Source organism: Pinus tabuliformis, chromosome 4_2, assembly GCF_031772625.1.
Source record: "Pinus tabuliformis cultivar Carrire ecotype Pingquan chromosome 4_2, CPIR1, whole genome shotgun sequence".
Classification (NCBI taxonomy): domain Eukaryota; kingdom Viridiplantae; phylum Streptophyta; class Pinopsida; order Pinales; family Pinaceae; genus Pinus; species Pinus tabuliformis.
The window spans coordinates 9193485-9210583 of NC_142304.1; positions in this window are offsets into that span (position 1 = coordinate 9193485).

Here is a 17099-nt window from a genome sequence, read left to right on the forward strand (position 1 = left end):
TAATATTTAGACTATAAACTTTATCTTATTCTCTTGGAACACTTCAGTTTGAGCTATAGATGTGGCACATGTAGCTGTCAGAAGGAAATACACTTTCTTTGTGGGTCAGATGAGCTATTACATGCAGGACATCAGTTAGAACTCATGTGGTTGAGTTCTGTGGAGTTAGATGAGCAGTTAATGGAGTTGTGTTTAGTTTGACTTAGTTGAACTAGTTGTATTTAGTCTAATTGGCCAATAGACTAAGTGATGAGTTGTGTGAATTATTTATTTATTAATTCACTAATTATTAACTCATAATGCAATTGAATAATACATCAGTTAACTCAGTGCATGTACAGTTCAGTGGAGACAGGTGTTAGAGGTTGAGATTGCTATCAGTTGTGCATGAGATTGTGCACATGCATGGGATTGAGTTATGCCAATGATCTCTGCGTAGTGTGGGCCAATACCAAGTGAAATATAGCTTGTGCTCACGTGATTTACAGTGTGGGTGTTTTTCACAAGGTAAATAGGAGTTTGGATCAGCCATTCTCATTCATTCTCTTGGAGGCAGGCAAAGTAGTGGAGGAGATTTGAGCAGTGATTGATCAGATCTGAGCTAGTTTTGTGTAATAGGTGGAGATAGTACTGAGTACTTGTGAGGAGTATTGTACTTTGTAATGTTACATGTTCTCAATCATTATAATATACAGATAGTGTGGGGTTTTCAACTGTATTCTTTCCTTGGGTTACATACTGTGTTAATGTGTGCATGCGATTGATGTTTCATTGTTTTTAATGCTGCTAAGTTGATGATCAACGTAGAGGAGGTTATGTATTATGCATGTATTCCGCAATAGTGTATAATTGGAATAATCTTTGTGAATAAGTGTCATATTATTTAAATTTTCTACATTTAATTCCACTTTTTAGAATGAGGAATAGAAAAGAAATTCATCTAAGCGATCAATGACCAAACAAAACTAATTTGCAAGCGCCCTTCTCCCCTATTATTTTCTTGCTTATTGCAGATGGGATGAGTCATCTCTTGGTAGAGGCTAAAAGACAAGGATATTTTCAAGGAACATTGATATCTTAGACTCTAGCTCTTACGCACCTTATTTTTGTTAACAATATTCTTATCTTATGTAATGGGACTCTAAGAGAAGTGACCATGTTGATGGAGACCATTTCACTTTTCGAGAAGGCCACATGCATGGTCGTAAAGAACATAAAATCCATTTTTTCCTTTCAGAATATTGAAGATGGAGAGATATGTTGGATAACCAAGTTTCTCTCATGTGACTCAGCCACTGGAGGAGGGACTAACATTCTTGTGGTTTCAACTCAAACCAAATAGCTATATCAAGGAAGATTGGTACTAGCTCATTGACAAAGTGGAGAAAATAATGAAAAGTTAGTGTTTTGGGTGGTTATCTAAGGCTAGCGAACTAGCTCTGATAAAATCAGTTTTAGAAGTCATCCCAACATACCAGATGTCTCCTACATTGATTCCTAAATGTATCCTTGTAAAAATCAAAATAATTTTCTCAAATTTGCTTTGGGCCGGGAAGCAAGATCATGAGGTGCTCCCATTGGTTAAATGGGATAAAAAAGCAATGCCAAAGCTCTTAGGAAGTTGGGGACTGAGGAATATTTTTTTGTTCTTAAGCGCATTGGAAGCTAAGTGCAGACAAAGAATACTGTCATCGCAAAGCTTGTGGACATTACTTTTCACTCAAAGTTATGGTCTTTGATTCACGAAGCACAATCACAAGGTGCTCCCTTATGTTAAATAGGATAAAATAACAATACCAAATCCCTTGGGAGGTTGTGAATTAATGAATATTTTCTTGTTCTCAAAATAATTGGTATCTAAGTGTAATCAGTGACTACTCTCATTGCGAAGCCTATGGACATTGATTATTAAATATAAATACATCACTCCAAGATCAGATGAAGAATGGATCAGAAGGGTAGCTAAACCATAGGCCAACATTTCAATGATAGGGAGGATTGTCTTAAACTCTTTTTGTCTCATTGGAAATAGGTTGGCATGGAGGGTAGGCAGTGCTAAAAGCGTGAGAATTGGCCTCGATCCATGGCGTAGAAGTGGTCAAAAAAATTTACTCCCCCAACCACGCATTGAGCAGCTAATAGATAGAGGACTCTCTAAGCTTGCCCATATTGCTAGCCATGGAAACTCAACGATCTGGAGACAAGGATGGCTCTCTGCTAAGGAATCAAAATTAGAGTAGTTTAGAGAAGTTTGGTGTGCCTATCTAAATACTCTGATAGTCGACCATATAAGATTGTTAGAAAGAGACTATGAATTAATTTGGAGTTTCCCCCCATCAGTACCTACTCCCCCAATATTGGATATATCTCCCTAATGGTTTTTTGATTTTTAATTGATTTGAAATGGTGGTGGAAAGTGGTTTGGAAGCCTTAGTGTCCTACAAAATAAAAAATTCTCATGTGGTGTTTGATGGAGAAGAGAGTTCATAAATGGGATGTCCTACAAATATGATTTATGATTAAGCAGGGATGGTGCTCCCTGTACAAGAACAATGATGAAAAAACAAGGAATAATTTTATGACATGCCCATTGTATCAGAAGGTACAAAAAGTGTATAGTAATACTTTTGGATGCACATGTGAAAGTGAAGGGGAGGATTTGGAGGGGGACTGGATGGCATGCCTCGCAAATTCGAGGTGTCATGCCTTCAAAGCTCTTCCCTTGACCCATATGTTGGGGGTTGTGGGTAGCTTGGAACAGAGCCAATTTCAAGGCAAACCTTCGATCTCTGAGCACATAATGGTTTAAGAATAGCTATTTTAGACCACTACCAATAGGAAAATGGAATTTCCCCTCCCATAGTGATTATGCTTAAAATTATTGTCTGATCGACGAAGTGTGCCTATTTTGATAAAGCCTCAAGAAACTCTAGGTAGAAGAGTGGAGGAGGATTTGCCATATTTCTTTCAAAAGCTCATTTTTGAGGAAAATTTAGGTCTCGGATTAGAGACTAACAACCACGCTAAAATTTTGACTTACAAATCAATACTTCTTTTTACATTAGAAAATGGATGCATTGAACTTCATATTTATGAGGATTCAATGCATATAATCAACTCACTCAACAAAACAAAAGTATACAGAAACATATTACTCATGCTTATTCTAGAAGAAACCATGCAACTCACAGACTCTTTTACCTTTCTTCATGTTCTCACGTTTATAAGGAATTAAAAAACATACCTAATTCTGTCTCAAAAGACGACCCGAATGTGGAGAAAGGCTGGCGGGGGATAATGGGGCAGCGAGACGGAAATGATTTTGATTTCTATAACGTAACTTATAGGGACAATATTTTTAGGATAAACAAGACATAAAACTCGTAGGATCCAAGTATAAAGTCTTCTTTTCCTGATTTTCAGTTTACTAGTTTGGTTTCTTCAAGTCTTATAATTAAGATAATAGAAAAATAATTGCTTCTTTAAGCTCACATTAAAAGATTTTTTTTTGCAAATTGAATAAACACAGGATGTGTATATATGTAAAGTAATTTTTCTATCATTTCCCAAACAAATGAAATTATGGTTTTTTCCTTTTGCAAAAAATATTATGCTCTCTATATGTCACTTTTAAAAATTTATAGGAAAAGTTGAAGTACTAATCTTCTAAGATAAGTAAGTTATTTAATCAATATGGTTTTTATCTGACAATAAAATGGATTTAAATTTAATTTTCCTTTAAATAAAAATACAATCTGCTCATTCTAAATTCTATATATAACTTTGATAAATAACTTTGAGGGAAATAATTGTCACTTCACACAGTAATTTAAATTTAAAAAGATTAGATATATTTAAAATATATAAGAGAGATATATTTGAAAATATGTATATTTCATCTCTAGATTCCATAAACAAATCGATATCGAAAAGACTAAAATATACAGAAAACTTGCTCATAACTGTTCTATATTTTCATTGTTGAAATATCATTTGTCCGTGCATCATATAATCAAATCAGAGAATACTAAACTGAGACTCTACTCACTCAATTTGTAAACTGTAATATTTGGAACTTACCCAAAACCTGAAGAGATCTTCATTCCAGAGAACACGTAACATAGTAAACGATTTAGACAATCCCCATAACAGCATTTCTTCCAGATTGGCGTTGAATATTACAACATGCTATTAACCCTTGGTCACTGCGGCTTATGGTCGAGGTAATTGAAGGCAATATGTGAGGAGGACTGAAAAAATAGTTGAGAAAGTACAGAAATGAAATTGTTGGAATCCGGGGTGAAGAGAGGAACATCTTTGAAATTACTGGGAGACGAAAGTTGTTGTGGCCGGGGCCAGAAATTGGGCGAGAAAGGAGATAGCGATTCAATTAAAATGGGAGCAGTACCAGAAACTTCGGAGGAAGTTACCTCGGGCTCTGCAGGGTCGGCATCGTCAGGTCTGGAGGCCCTGCTCTTCATTTCCTGATTCCTATAATTTTCCAATGAAGTGGGATTGAAATTACAAGGTTTATCGTCCGTAGAAAACAACCATATATTGTCGTCCTCAGGTTCATCGGGATGAGACGATATTTTAACATCGGAGGAGTCGTGATCGCCTGTGAAAATTTCACTTTTCGTAGTGCAAGAACGAGTATCGGACGTGGATGAGTTACCGGTGAGGCTTTGCACCAGACCCCTGAAATCCTCCACTTCTGCGTGGATGATCTTAGGAGATTGCATATAGAGTATGACTGGCTGGGATCTGTTGACGACCGGCATCGATGGAACCGCAGTGGCAGGATTTAGAATCTTGTGAGACTTCCTACAGATCTTCAGAGGAGGCGGCCTTCCTCCCTGCAACTTACTCATGATGATAATATCCAGAAACCGGTTAAGAAGAACTAATTATATGAAAATCCTTTCTACCCGACCAGGATTATATTTTCACCCCAGTACAGAATTTGGATTCCAAGTCAAGTCAACGAGGGCTTTTGTCTCATTTTAGTCCTTGCGCTGCCTTCACCTTTCACATTGAACTCCAAACCAAACTCGCTCTCTCTGGGAGAAGAAAATAAAATTTTGGTGCCGAGACCCTAATGGGATATATAGGTTACCATTGAATATTAAATTCTAAAACCTCACGTCCTGCTGATTTTTGAATGGTCACGTCACCGTTGATGCGTAGTCAATAAAATATTTTGTGACGATGCACAGGAAAATCGTGGAAGAAATGAAAGTTGATCCCACGAAAAAGGAAAAAAGAACCAACATCTTGCCACTGCAGGAGGAAAATTGTCGAAGAAATGAATTAATTTTCTGTTACACACGAATCGTTTTTGAGAGATGTTCCCGTGTTTGTGCGAGCTTTGGAAATATAGGAACATTATCTTTTTAGTAGGGGTTGTAATGGAAGTTAGAGAAAGTTCTGGGAGTTTTGAAGACTTTTTTTTTGGAGTTCCCATGTTTTTTAGGGTTGGGGAATACAAACTCTGTAGAGAAATATGCTGAACTGCCCACAAAACGCCAGTTTATATTGAAACTTTCACAGGAAGAAAGACCAAAGACATCCTTAACACGGATATCTTTAATTGAGAAATTGGAGCAATCTCTTGATGGGTTAAGGAAGTGCATGGGACCTCGATGTAAGGGCTATATCTGAGATGTATATATATTGCATAAGATTGTGTATGCATATTGTATGTGGCAGTCAATGCTTAAACATTATAGTTGCTTTTCTTTTTCTCTTAAGAATAACTAGAGAAACATATATAGCACTGTTCTTTTGTATTTTTAAACCAGATTGTTTCAAAGATTGATCATTGGTAATTAACTTAGACATTTTATATATATAAAAGGGAGAGACTCAGGGAAAAAGACACCCAAAAGATATATTTATATATAAGAGATATTATATATTTAAATTGATTTGAATATTTGAATATTTTGATTCAATATTAATTTTGATTATTATATAAATTATATAATTAAAAAAGTATTTTTATTTTTTTTTTATTTTTAAATTTTTTATTATATAATATTATTGTTTTTGATTAGCCATTTCTTCTAAATTTTGGCTAAAATTCCAAAATTTTAGCCATTCTAGACATCAATACCCAAGTTGCCAACATTCTCACTTTCCAAAAACTCATGGAACATAAAATTAATCCCTCTAAATGTTTTAGGATCATTCTTATTTTGAAATGATTACCTTTAAATAAATTTAAGTTACTAGGTTAATTGTCACCCACTTTATTTTTAACGGTTATAATTTGGTGACTAAAGGTTAAACAATTTTGTAGATGGAAACGAGTCGTTAATTGTGGTATGAAATATTCTTTAGATGTTAGAATTTATTTATAAGTGAAAAATTCTCATGAATCCATAATATTCATCAAATTTTGGTAATTTAGATTGATTTGAAATCGCATCAAGCTTTTATAGATAATATGCATCATTACATAATAACTTATTAACTTATTACCTGTATATGACATTTCATAAAATGTCATAAAATTATATATAATTAAATAGAATAATATTTTTAAAAATTAATTAAAGAATATAAAATTACTTCTTTATATAAAATTATAACTTAACTAAAAACACTAATAATTTGACTAAAAACACTAATGGCAAATATAGTATATATTAAATAGTGATCCTCTTCATGTAGCAATAGTTAGGTATCCAAATTGGAAGCTTAAAATACAAATACAATCAAATAGTTGCTATAATATTTTTGAGGAATTGGTTAAAGAATATAAAATTACTTCTTTACATAAATTTATAATTTGACTAAAAAGACTAATGGCCAATATATTATATGTTGAATAGTTAGCCTCTTCATACAACAAGATGTAGAACCTAGGTATCCAAATTGGAAACTTCAAATGTATTTAAATGAAAGAAATATCTTTTTCCAACTCAATCATTTAAACATGGTGTTGAATTAATCTTTGTAGAACACTACAAACCATGGGACCAATAATTATATTCGTCCTTGTGACTTGAGAGATATCTGTGATGTAATTAGTAATTTTTTTTAATAGATATACTTATAAGTAAAAATGTTATTATAATTTTTATTTATTGTAAATTCGTTATATGTGACGTAATTATTAAGGTTTTTTTAATAGATATATTTTTAAGTAATTATTATATTTTTAATTGTAAATTAAAAAAAATTATTGTATTTAATATAATAAAAAAATTATTTTTTTAAAATCTAATATTAAGGTGTAGAATAATTATTTGTCGTAGTTTGTCAGTTTTGGGTTAATCATGTTTAATTTTGTCCTTTTTAATACTTAATTTCCTCTCTTTCAAAGAGAGTAAATTTTTAGATTTGGTCATATCTCTGTGGTGAAAAAATGGCTCAAATGTTTCTATTTATCTTGTAAATTTTAATTTTGAAAACAATACAATTTAATCTTAAAAAAATAAAAATAAAAACTACATATTACCTAATAAAGTCATAACCTATTAGAATTATAATTAGTGAGGATCAATTGAAAATAGAGATATTTCTACAATAATTCTCTTACATCAAATCAATGTATAATTCTATTAAGATAATAAACAATATTTTCATATTTTGGGAGAGTTTACAATATTCATATCAAATCTTTCCGATTTTTTTGGTCTAATTAAAACTAATCTTTTTTAAAATGATGATATTTCTTTTTAACAAGTTTTAATGATTTTAGCATGTTATCAAGATTCTCGAAAAAAAAATTGTTCAATATGAATATGATTACTTAATGTGATTAATAATATTATGAAACAAAATCAATAATAATAAAAATAATTAAATAAATAAAGATAGCATAATGTATTTTTTTATATAAAATAATTTAGAAAAGCTTCTTTAGTACAAACATTTTAAAATTGATATATAATACAAGCTGAATTCCAATTATAGCATTGAAAAAAATACTAAGAGAGTGGAAATCTTGTTATGGACTTAAAAATAATTTAGCAAATCTTTGTATATGAAGAACATTTTAACTCTTTTTATTTTATATGGATAAAAGGTTTGTGGATGTAATATATCAAGAGACATGGAGAATGATAGAATATATCAAAACCATTTATAATCTATGATATTAAAATTAAAATAAATATACCTTATCATAATTTCTTTATCAAAGCAAGTCATTCCCCTATTAAGATGCAGACCATGAACAAATATGTAATCTATAATAAGAGGCTACAAAACATGGAAGACAAGAAGATTCCTAAAATGACCAACTCTACCCAAACCTCAACTCAAATAAGGGTGAGATAATGATGCTTATTCTTGGCTAGATCATTGGGGTATAAAGAAAAATTTCATTTTTCAGAATAACAATACTATTTAAAATACCATTAGCCCAATGATTAAGGAGAATTTATGTTGTTATAAGGGTTGAGAAGAAAAAAAAAATGAACTCCATAGTGAAACTAGGCGTTCAGCAATTGCAAAAACCTCTAGATGAAATAGAGTGACACCTTTATGAAACTAAGACTCTTCCAGATATTAAAGTTTTTGATCTTTTACCTTAACATAAATGATGATTATAGAGAGTTTCTGTTAATTCTTTCTAATCATAAAAATAAAACTTTCAAGAAATCCAAATAATATCGTAACCTTTTAAAATGTGATAAACCATTTTAAATCTTATTACACGTTAATCATCCTCAAAAATAAATATTAAAATTCAATTATTCATATTTTAAATTAAATAATATAATATTAAACATATCTATTTATAATCTTTATTCACTATATACGTGTGTTTTTGTGTTTTCTTTTTTCTTTTTTTAAATATTATAATATTAAAGAATTATCAATTATCAAACTTTCAAATTAAAAGTTTAAATAATATAAAAAATAAAATATTTAAAAGTAAATTTTTTAAATAAATTTTTTTATAATTAATTTTATATTCTTAATATTATTATTATACTTTTGCATTATTTTTAGTTATATTTATGCATTTTAAACCATTTACATTAATACATGGGTGGGACTATTCACTGCAAATCGATTCCAAATACAAAAAGCCCAATTTTTTTTGCATCTTACCATGGTTATGTTATTAACATAAGTTATAGGTTTTATAGTAATGTTATTTTCTTCTATAAAAAAAATACAAAAATTTATTTTTCCATATTTTCAATTGAACTTTTAGTTATTTATTTATTTTTGTCATTTTGATTTTGACCTTCACAACTTTTTTTTTTTTTTCAATTTTGATTATGACATCTTTATTTTTTTATCTCGTCAAAAGAAACTTTTACTGTCAATTAATCTTTAATTTATTATTATTATTATTATTTTCCATTGTTCAACTCAATTAATATTACTTAATAACTATTTAAAAAAACATATTATTTTATATTAAAATAAATATTTTTCATTTTTTTAAATAAGATTTTTTTATTAATTAACATTAAACTCTATAACATTAAATCTTTCTTTTTGCAATGCCCATAATTATATAAATTTATTATACAATATATGATATTAAAATATTATGCAATATATCATACAACGATATTGATAAATTCCAAGTAATCATCCATTAACTGAATCAGTGTAAAAAAAATAAATATTAATAATTAAAATGGCTTTTAAAAATAAAAAATAAAAGAACCCTAGACATGCAGAATTTATGATCAAAATTACAATGAGTGGAAACCTATAGCCTTTTTAAAATATAGGTATAACTTCCCACGTAACTCTCATTAACCATCCATCTCCTTTTAGATTCATAACTAACGGAATGTTCAATAACCATGTTCGATAAACATGACACGAGAAGACTGTCATTTCCAAATGGAAAAGTTATAGTGGAAAGTACACAGCTGTCCGAATTTATGGTGTGTGGAGCTTGAATCACGAGAATGCTACTATGACAATAATACCTGTTCCGCTTGTAACGATGCCACTTTTCCCCCTATAAAATCCTGAACTTTTATAAAATATTTACCTTTCGTCAATACGTGCATCTCTCTTTTTGACCTCTTCCTATTTTGAAGTCGTTGTCTGAACTCCAAAATCCTGAAAACTGCAACGGAACTTTCTAGTGAGATTGTTATCGACTTTTCTTGCTTATTCAAGATCTGTGAGCCTCTTATTATTAATGGAGCTTACGCGCTGAAAACACTGTACTAATATCGGCCGGCAGCTTCCATTAAAAATACTTTTAGAACGCTGGAGCCATGCGGGCCTTGGAATACTAATGGCCACTTATTACTTACATTTGTCAAACAGTCTCCCACGACTTCCTCGTGTAGGCATTCCTATGGTCTCAATGATAACCCGTACGTAGAGCGAAATAATCATTGACAAGACGAACCTGAACGCTTTCCGCAACATTTTTAGCAAAATACTTATAAGAATGTGAGGATTGGTCCCTACATGTCTCCAATTTTAATTTTAAGCGAGACTAAGTATACCTGAAAATGGCTCTACCTATGATTTCTTTAGTTGAAAAAAATACTAATATCTCTCGTAAACCTTAATACTGTCGTTCTATAATATGATATTAACCAGAAAGGAGGTGGGTCTAAATTCAGTTGGGCCACGACTGTGGCATCAGCGACATTAGTTGAACTTTCCTGTGTTTTTCCTGCCAGAAAGTGCCCCGAAACAGAGGAGCGACAAAGAAAGCACTATAAGACCACAATCACTATTTATAAAAAAAATTAATTGACCGAAAAATTTAAAAGTGGTATAAGGATTCATAATTTACTGGTTGTCGAGGGAAGCGAGCATCACGGTCAAGTCTGGAATGTGAAAACATTGATGTAAAGATAGGGCGCCGAGTCTGGAATGGGAAAACATTGATGTAAAGATACGGCGCCGAATTGGTCAAGTCTGGAATGTGAAAACATTGATGTAAAGATAGGGCGCCGAGTCTGGAATGGGAAAACATTGATGTAAAGATACGGCGCCGAATTGGTCAAGTCTGGAATGTGAAAACATTGATGTAAAGATAGGGCGCCGAGTCTGGAATGGGAAAACATTGATGTAAAGATACGGCGCCGAATTTTTCGTAGCACGGCGCCGAATATCCGCGCTGCTGCGCAGCATTCCTGTAGCACCGACTATATTTGGTCTTGGATGGAGTGAGGAAGCGCATCTTTGAAATTCTAATAGAAAGAACTCTTGTGCACATTTGAGGATCGAGTTTTAATTTACAATTTTAGAGTGAAATTCTTGGGCTAGTGTCAGTGATTCCCATTTTGAATTGTTGAATTGGGTTTCCTTATGGGAAGGGATAATTTTTTATATTTTGTAAAATGTGAATATGTTCCAGGAGATAAATTAATTATATTTTGTAAAGTGTGAATATGTTATTTCTATAAGGCTGTTGATAGGTTCAACATTAATACATAAACTTTATATAAAAATAGAAAATACAAGTGGGATAGCTGTATATTAGTAATTTTTTTTGGGTAGTTATCGGTATGCCACAATCAATTCTGGACTTTTCCATGCATATTCATCTCTTTTAAAAATTTTACTAGTACCATTTTTACATTGTAAAAATGGATTTTATCCTCCATTTTGATGGTAAATTCCTTTTTTTACGGTAGGATTTTTTTGTCACCCATCAATTCTGGACATTTCTCATTTCTTTCAAAAATTTTATTAGTTTCTTTTTACAATGTTATTGTGAAAATAGATTCTATTTTCCATCGGATTCTATCCTCTATGGGCCAATGTATTTAATTGTATTTAATTCCTGCTATCTTCCCTAATTGTGAAATACTTCCAAAGAAAAGGAAGTGCGGGGAGGAAAAACCGCGCTGAAATGTCAGGCGGTAAAGGGAAAAATTGCTAAGTCTGGTGATGACCAGATAGCATAAGCACTGTGTGCGAGCAACTTGCAGAAGACAGAAGGTCTTGTGAGCAAGCTAGGGGGGAGATTTGGTCTCGAAAGACAAATCTCATGGACGGGAGGATTGACTAGCAACGGAACCCAGAGGTGACCTCTACCATTGGAGTTCTTTACTTAAAAACAGCTCAGGTATGAGGTACCTTCTGGAAAATTATACTGATGCACAAAACTAAATTATGTGTCTTCTACTGTGAATGAAATGATGTAGAGGCGCGCCTAAGGCTGGAGTGATAATTGACAATGATAATAGTAGGGTTTCGTTTACATTTTTATCTACTGAAAACATAGTAACAGAGTCAGAAAACTTAAATATAGTAATATTTTACAGAAGAATTAATAACTGTCAGAGCGAGGGAATTTTCCTGTAAATCTGGAACATACTACTTGCATAAATATAATTATGTACAGTAGAAATGTAATTCTGTATAGGTCTTATAATGTAAGAAAAATTTGATTATTGTAGAAATACTGTAGAAAAGAACTGGTGAATAATTTCTCTGTTGATTGTGTAAAATTTTAGACAAATTAGGAATTGATTAAGAATGTTGGAAATGCTGTTACCCGAAGAGTGAAGCCATAGAAGGGGTCGATAAAGCAGGGGTATAAGGGTAGAAACCCTAAAGCCGTCCTGGCTAGATTACCTGAGAATGGACTGTCAATTAAATTCTAAAACCCTGCCATGTCTTCCTAAAACCCTACGAGGGATTGAAACCCCATACTATTAACATCGACAGAACCAATCATCGAACAAGTTAACTAAAGTGCTAGTTTTTAATCGGAAAATAGAGAATTAGTTACATCTTATTCTCGCAAAGGACATTATCAAACCAATATCGACACATAATTACGTATATAGAAGGAATTAAAAAAAATGAGACCATGGCTCGAGGTTTCCACAACAAGCTCTATCCAGTCCAATCAGAACTGAAACTTATGAACAAAATTATCATGGGTAGTTCAAGGAACAACAAACACAATCCATTTATATATCGACCAAAGTTTAGTTACATTCCATATAGCATATAACCTTTACACATCGAACCAGACATTGATTTACAAAGCAGATAGAACCAGAATCATAGGCATAAGAAGAACAATACGAATATGAACCCAGGAAGCCTGTTAAAATTGAATAACAGTTCTTAATTCCAAGAGATGTAAATCTTTCATAAAAAATATAATTTAACTTGGGAACTATACCGGTGCCACCATAAACTCAGGACCCGCAGGCGGTTAATAAAACCCTCATTCATACAGAGAAAATGTTCATGCATACACCTCAGAATAGCGATAGGTATTCACCTAATAACCTTAATTTTTTAATTGTTCAGAGACTGCAATATTTCAAAACATGAAAGAACAGATGAAATACTCAGAGAGTTGAAGCTCTGGCCACGAGCAACCTAGGAGAGTTCCTTCTCGGGCAAACAAGCACCAGGCCGGAGATAAACCTTACTCGGAAACATTTAGGTGACAAAAACTTATGAAGAGTCCATCCTTCAGTCACAGTTGTAAACCCGAAACCTGTAGCCGAGCTTCCTACAGTTCAAAATACGTTGCAATCGTTGTTAGCAATAGGGCTACATAGATAGAGTATAACAATCAACTGTAAAGGAAATAAAATAGAGTCACCTCTGTGAATAAAAGCTTACCCGGGGTACACTCACTGGAATGAAAACCATAACCCTGTTTCTGAGAATCCACTCGCATTGTAGCTTTGGCCCGACAGACTGAGCAGGCCTGCAAGAGGAGATGCGAAACTGGAGTAGGCGCCAAGGGAGGAAGGAGTAAAATGAGACTCCACTATCACAAACGGAGATGTGAAAACCTCCAGATGAAGCCGAGTCGTAGGATTGTGATCCCAGGTCCTCCACCATTGATGAGACGAGAGACCCAAGATGCGCAGCTGCGGTGGGACAGGGCTACCCGTGCCACGTACCAGGACGGAGCAGGGAATTTAATGACATAAAAAAATATCAACACCATAGTAAAGAAATACAGGTTGTAAGCCAGGTGATTGAGACAGCATGAGCACGAGACAGCAGGCGATATGGTTGGGATTCATGTGGCACAGATACAAATAGTGGAGTACATCAAACAATGGCACTTAAACCAAAAATAAAAGAAACGATAACCAGAACTTTAATCAGAGATCCTATTACATGGATACGAATGTACTTACATCATTAACAGTAAAGTATAGAGCTATGACAATTGAAACATAGGTGTATATTGTTGCAAACCTTTGTTTAAAAAAATTTCTTTTTATCATATGTATAATGTGGTGTAATGTGGAGTCGTTACAAGTGGTATTAGAGCCAAGGTTACAAAACTGTGGCCTCTAGAAAATATATTAAATAAGAATAAACAGTTATTGTGTTAATCTTTTGCTTCTATCTATTGATGACCCACTAATTTGTCAAGAACAGGAAATAGGATGACAACAGACTATGAGGAGAACGGACAGTGTTCCACACAGGAATGTGGCTGGTCTAGGACCTGCAATAGGCCCTAAAACTAATCTTGAAATATGGGTGCAGTTAGGAGAGGAGGCCCGCAACACTAATCTTACGATATTAGAGACAGTCCAGGAATTAAAGAATGAGATGGCCCGCCTGTGGGAGGACAATGCAAGATTAACTATGGAATAGGAAAAAATCATGAAAACACTGTCTGACAAGCAGAATCAGCGCCAGTCGAACCCTAGCCCTGAACAGTTATGAGTGTCAGAAGAACAAGGCTACCACACGGATCAGGAAGAAATAGAAGGAGGGGAAGAGAATTGAGAGGAAAAGTCGGATAATGCCTCTGAACACCCGACATCGAAAAGGCAACGGATAGAATTACAAGGGGAGTTTCGGAAAATAAAACCGCCACACTTCGATGGAGAGCTGGAAGAGGCAGTCGAAGCTTGGTTAATTAACATGAATAAATATTTTCAATTATATGAATATGATCACAACCTCAAAGCGCAGTTGGCCATTTTCCAATTGCAAGGGAAGGCCACTTTGTGGTGGGAAGAGGTCAAGATTGTACGAGGGGTAAGTGAACAAAATATAACTTGGGAAAAATTTCAAAAATATTTCAAGGAAAGATATTTGACTAAATGATTTTACAACGAGAAAGCAAGGGAATTCCATGACCTGCAACTTGGACAACAAACAATGGATGAGTTTATCACCCGATTTACCTGGTTACTTCGTTATGTGCCTTACATATGAGAGGAGAAGGCTAAGGTACAATGGTTCATCAGTTGTTTACCCTTGGCGATGAGAGAAAGAATTGAGTTTGATAACCCAAAAACAATGGATGAGGTGATACGAAAGGCCAGAATATGTTATCAACAAAGTAAGAAGAAGGGAGAAATTTTAGGAAAGAGGTGGGTTGACAAGAGAGGTAATAAGATTGTTGTGGGCACTAAGGGAAATCGTGGTAGTGTTAGCAAAGGATTTCCCAAAGGGAAAAACAACAGGAATCTGCATAAGAACCAGCTCAGATTGAAGCCACCCATTGAATCTAGAATCAGTGAATAATATGGTAAAATTGACAATGAAGGGACAGCGAGACCTCCAGTACAATGCTGGGGATGTGGAGGGCCTCATTACGTTAAAAACTATCCTCATCGAAAGGGTACTGAACAGGTTTCGCAGATCCATGAAGCATCTATGGTTGGCGACGTGGCCCAGAGTTTACTGAGAATTAATGCCGCTCTAGAAGATCATCAGGCAGAATACCAGCCGACTATGGTGGAGTTTGAAGGTAAGATCTTTGATTATACTGTAACTATTTTAATTGATCCTGGAGCTACATTAAGCTATGTTAGTCCCAAGGTTGTGGAACAATGTAAGTTACAAACTGTTAAGTTTAAAAACCCTTGGCTAGTACAACTCGCAATAGGGGCAAAGAGAAGTGTGTTAGCTAAGGTCAATAACTGCCCCTTGAAGATAGAAGGTCAGCTGGTGATGGTAGATCTAAACGTACTTCCCCTTGGATCGTATGACGTGTTGATAGGCATGGACTGGTTGGAAAGACAGTGGTCCATTATAAATTGTAAAACAAAAACCATCTACTACAGGGGTGAATTCGGGGAAAAGCAGGAGATGCAAGGTATTCTGAGGCTAGTGCAGATTTGGCCAATAACCGCCTCTCAGTTGGCAAAGTGTATCAAGAAAAGATGTCAGATTTATGCCATTCAAGTTGGTTATGCCAACTCAAAAGACAATACTGCCACCTTGTAAAGTATTCCAGTGGTACGAGAATTTGCAGATGTGTTCCCTGAAGAGATACCAGGACTGCCACCCAAGAGAGACATAGACTTCACTATCGAATTGGTGCCATGGGTAGCCCTAGTATCCCGAGCTCGTTATCGAATGAGCACACTAGAATTAACATAATTAAAAATGTAGTTACAGGAGCTGTTGGACAAAAAAATTACACCTGCCCCAGTGTGTCACCCTGTGGAGCCCCTGTTGTTCGTTAAAAAGAAGGATGGGACCCTTCGTATGTGCATGGACTATCGTCAATTGAATAAATTGACAATTAAGAATAATTACCCTCTACCCCGTATTGATGAACTTTTTGATCAGGTAAAAGGGGCAACCATATTCTCAAAGATTGATTTACGATCAGGATACCACCAAATCAGAATTAAAGAGGAAGACATAGCCAAAATTGCCTTTAGAACTCGATATGGACACTATGAGTTTGTGGTATTACCCTTTGGGTTAACCAACACCCCCGCAAGCTTTATGTGCTTAATGAAAAACATATTTCACTAGTATTTAGACAAGTTTGTGTTAATTTTTATTAACGATATACTGATATATTCCTGGAATATGGAGGAACACAAGGAGCACCTCAGATTGGTATTGCAAACTCTCCGAGAACACCAATTATATGCCAAATACAGCAAGTGTGACTTCTTTAAGGAACAAATTTAGTACTTGGGACATATAATCACTAAAAATGGAATCGCTGTGGATCCCGAGAAGATAAGGACCATAATGGAATGGCCAGTGCCAAAGGACGTAGCGGATATAAGATCCTTCATGGGATTAGCGGGTTATTATAGGCGGTTTGTGGAAGGATTCTCGAGAGTGGCTTACCCTATCACTTCCTTGCAGAAAAAGGGGGAAACTTTTAAATGGACCACAGAATGCCAAAAATGTTTTGAACAACTCAAGCATCTGCTCACCACAGCACCTAT